The sequence below is a fragment of the Chaetura pelagica genome, unplaced genomic scaffold (assembly GCF_000747805.2).
Source record: "Chaetura pelagica isolate M959 unplaced genomic scaffold, ChaPel_1.0 scaffold255, whole genome shotgun sequence".
NCBI lineage: Eukaryota > Metazoa > Chordata > Aves > Apodiformes > Apodidae > Chaetura > Chaetura pelagica.
Window position 1 is genome coordinate 256,622 of NW_009953311.1, and position 4,364 is coordinate 260,985.

The 4,364-nt window shown below is 40.2% G+C and overlaps 1 pseudogene; it reads left to right on the forward strand.

The window, feature by feature from the left end:
• Positions 1 to 2,747: 2,747 nt before the first annotated feature.
• The window catches only part of LOC104389118, an 8,076-nt pseudogene continuing 6,459 nt past the window's right edge, over positions 2,748 to 4,364 (forward strand).

Consider the following 4,364-nt stretch of genomic DNA (forward strand, 5'->3'; position numbering starts at 1 on the left):
ATTTTTGTGGCCAGTAATTACTTTTAAAGGCAGAGAGAGAGAAGCTGAAAAAGTTTTAAACTGGGCTGAGAACAGAAACTATTAATAAGATACCTGCTTAAAATGTATATTGATATAGATCCAACACAAACACTGGTCACTAATAACCTATGAAAAAGATACCTTCTTGGAGAATTATACGCTCTCTTACCATTTTCGTTATTACTTAGATAACGGATTTTCTACTTCCCTTAAATATCCCTCTTTTACACACTTGCATAGACACACAAATAAATATATATAAAATGTCCCACTTAAAGTTAACTATTTAAATATTGAAAGATAGATTTCAGAATAAAGGAGAACTTTTTTTTTCTTTTTCCTTTCCAGTTTTTTTTTCCCCTCCACAGAAAGCCAGTTATAGCATACCCTTCTGTGTTTACCATGCTTCGGAAACAGACAGACTCAAGGAAGGGCTTAGTGTATTGTAAATCAGATATTTGTAAGTAGGCATGTCAGCGAAGACAAACTGCAGGAGCCTTTCTTCCTCTAGGGCTTCAACCGAACTTCCTTTCCAATACCCCAATATCCACAGACTACTTTATTGATTTAATTTTAAGATCTCCATTTTGTTTGGTTTGTTGGTTTGTTTTTTTTCTGAGTGAGCCTGGAAAAGGATCTATTTTCTTGTTTTTCTTTTTCAGCCATCAGCTGAAACCTTCTTACCAAACATCAAACTGAGCTATTTACAGCTATTTTAAACGTTTGCTGAATGTAGGCGTATAAATCTGCCCAATAAATCCTACCTGGAATGTCATTGCTGCTGGCAATTTCTTGCCTTTCACTCACCTGTTAACAGTTAAATATTATAGAATCATAGAATTGTTTTGGTTGGAAAAGACCTTTAAGATCATCAGGTCCAACCATTAGCCAGACTCTACTGGGTTTGGTGCTAAGCCATGTCCCTAAGCAGCATAAGTACACGTTGTTTAAACACCTTCAGGGATGATGATTATATCACTTCCCTGGGCAGCCTGTTCTAGTGCTTGGTATTTGTTTCAATTAAGAAGTTTCTCGTAATATACAATCTAAACCTTCTCTGGTGAAACTTGAAATAATTTCCTCTTGTCCTGCTTCTTGTTATTAGGGAGAAGAGACCAATACCCACTCTGCTACAACAGTCATAGAGTGTGGTAAGGTCTCCCCTCAGCTTTCCCTTTTCTAGACTAAACAACCCCAGTTCACTCAGCTGCTCCCTGTAAGACATGCTCTCTAGACCTTTCACCAGCTTTACTACCCTTCTCTGGACTTCTGTAGCACCTCAGTGTTCTTCCTGTAGCGAGGTGCCCAAATGCAAATAAAGTACTTCAGGTGGGGCCTCACCAATCCTGAGTACAGAAGGATAACCACTTCCTTAGTTCTGCTGGCCACACTATTTCTGATACAAGCCAGAGTGCCATTGGCTTTCTTGGCCACCTGGGTGAACTGCTGGCTCATATTAAACCTCACTGTTGACCAAGACCCCCAGGTCCTTTTCCTTTGGGAAACTTTCCAGCCACTCTTCCCCAGGCCTGTAGCATTGCATGGGTTTGTTGTGACCCAAGTGCAGGACCTGGCACTCGTCCTTGTTGAACCTCATACAATTGGCCTGGGTCCATTGGTTCAGCCTATCCAGGTCTCTCTGTAAAGCCTTTGTACCCTCTAGCAGATCAACACTCCCATCCACCTTAGTGTCATCTGCAAACTTACTGAGGATGCGCTCCATCCCCTCATCCAGATCATCGATAAATATATTGAAGAGAACTGGCCCCAGCACTGAGCTCCGGGTAACACCACTGATGACTGACCACCAGCTGGATTTAACTCCATTTACCACAACTTTTTGGACCTAGCCAGCCAGTCAGTTTTTTTAACTAGTGAAGCATACACCTGTCCAAGCCATGACCAGCTAGTTTCTCCAGGAGGTCAAAGACTTCACGGAAGTCCAGGTTAACAGTGTCTACAGCCCTTTTGTCATCAACTAGATGTGTCACCTTGTCACAGAAGGAGATCAGGTTCATCAGGTAAAATCTGCTTTTCATGACCCCATGCTGAGAGGGTCTGATCGGCTGATCGTCCTGTGTGTGCTGCATAGTGGTACTCAGGATGGTTGGTGTTTATGAACTGTGATGGACCAACACTCCCAGTCTTCATAATGTAGTAATGCATCAACGTATACTGTTTTTACACAATATTTTCACTGTTTTGAGAGTTTCTGTTTAATGCGTCAGTTAAACAGTCTTTGATTCATTTATTTCTGAACACCTAACACCCGGTTCTTTGTTTCCTCCGAAACACTTAATGATACTTCTCATGATGACAAGAGAGGAAATTCTGAATCCTAAAGCAGGGCTTTCACAAATACATCTAAGTAGGACAGCTTAAAAACCTCACAGTGTTTGCTTTAAGGCTGTATGTGCTGGCAATGGTTTAGCCTACACTTCTGAAGAAAAGAGGTCTCAAGACCTAATATGCTCAAAACCCCCAGTTTTCTACTAAAAAATATATTCACCTTCTTGCTGTTAATAACCACTATCCCAGATTTTCTCCTTTGAGCAAAGCATGTGCCGGAGAATAGTGCAGGTGAAAACACCCCATGCTGGATAAAATTCCTCATTCTTTTATACAGGTCACCCTGCAGTTATATGTAGACTCACTAGAGTTTCATTACACAATATTCTACAGCAGCAAGTATGTTGAGTAGAATAGATGTATAAGGAGAAAAAAAAATGGGTATTTGTTCTTGGAAGAAGAGTAATTGTGGATTTCTGGGTACCAAGCCCAAGGGTGTCACAGAAGGTCTTGCCTTCTGTGAACTACTGGGTCAAAATGGAGACAACACCAAGGTGGCACCAGAACACTGCAAGCAGAGGAATGCAGTTTCAGGGCAAGTAAGTGGAATGAAATTAATTACAAAGACAAGCCAAAGGGAAGGAGAGAAAGAGAGGAAACCTTTAACAATCTGCTTGGGTGTGGAATGCTGCCTCAAGGAGGCAAGTGGGAGACCTACCAGCTGAAACTAGGCATTGCAATTTATTAATGAATGTACTATATGGGATAATTCTGCATCTGCATAGCAAACACGTGGCTGTGATGTTTGCTTTCTTTATGGATATTACTCTGCAACCATAGCTAATTTCTTTACTGCCTACAAAGGGAGGCATGTGAGCAAACTTTGCATCCATGCATTTCAAGCTGAAACCGAGGCGTATATACTTCGAAAAAAAGAGGCAAATTCTCCATTGTCTAACCCAGTTAACTTGCGGACCTACATCAAGTCAAAGTGAGAATATTTTAAGAATCTCATGCCAGCAAATAAACCACAGACAAAACCGGTATTTTCTTACTATGGAAAAGAGAGAAGGAAGGGAAGGAAATAGGGAAGAAAAGAAAAGAGGAAAGGAAAGAAAAATGAAAATAAATAATTCTTCATTCCTTCTGTTGGGTAACAAATTCAATTATGGCTGCAGTCCTGATGGCCTGGAGATGGATTTTCTTTTGTCTCTTTGTTCTCTAGATAATTGAACTTTTCTCAGTGTTAGAGTCTAAATATCAGTGTGTCACTACTGCGCTCTGTTTATCCCAGAAAGATGGCTGGGCTTTGTTTCCAAAGCTTATTAAAAGGGCACTAACCAAACAAGTCTGTAAAAATTTATTACAGAGTAAATTCCTACCCAGCCCTTATTCTTTGTCCCCTCCTATGAGTCATCCTTCGAGAGAGCTACCTTTGAGGGAGGGTTGGGGCTGGAGGATATCTAAGTCTCATCAGCATGGGTATGCCATCCACAAAAGAGTCCTGGTTCCCTTCCTTTCTTCATGTCTAACTAGCCAGAGAACACACAGTCAAAGTAACCCAAGAAGAGCTGGTTTAATAGAAACCTGAGAACAGTTTTGTCATTTGCCTTTCTTTTATTTTAGAAGAAAAGCATATTTTCAAGGAGACTTTCAGCCTCTCCTCTTTTTCTTGGAAGGAGTATATGATGAAAAGTTAACAACTTGAAAACACTATGAAATGTGTAAGTCCTTGAAATGACTCCTCTAGCCTTTCTAACTTAAAACTTCACAAAGGTATTTTAAAATAGTGGGAAATAATTCCACACCCCCTCCAGTTTTTCTTTTTTCATACCGAGTTGTACTTTAGTTAATTTGGTAATCACTGCAATTTTTAATAAATCATGCTTTTTGACAGCACATTGTCAAACTGTAATTGAGGAAAGATCTCCAAATGTTAAGTATGAAATTACTTCAACCTGTAGCATTTTCTCATAAGCTGGTTATACCTTCTCATATGGTTTCCAGCAGCTGGCATTCCTTGTGGTGTTGTCTTTCAGCCAGCGCACATAAAC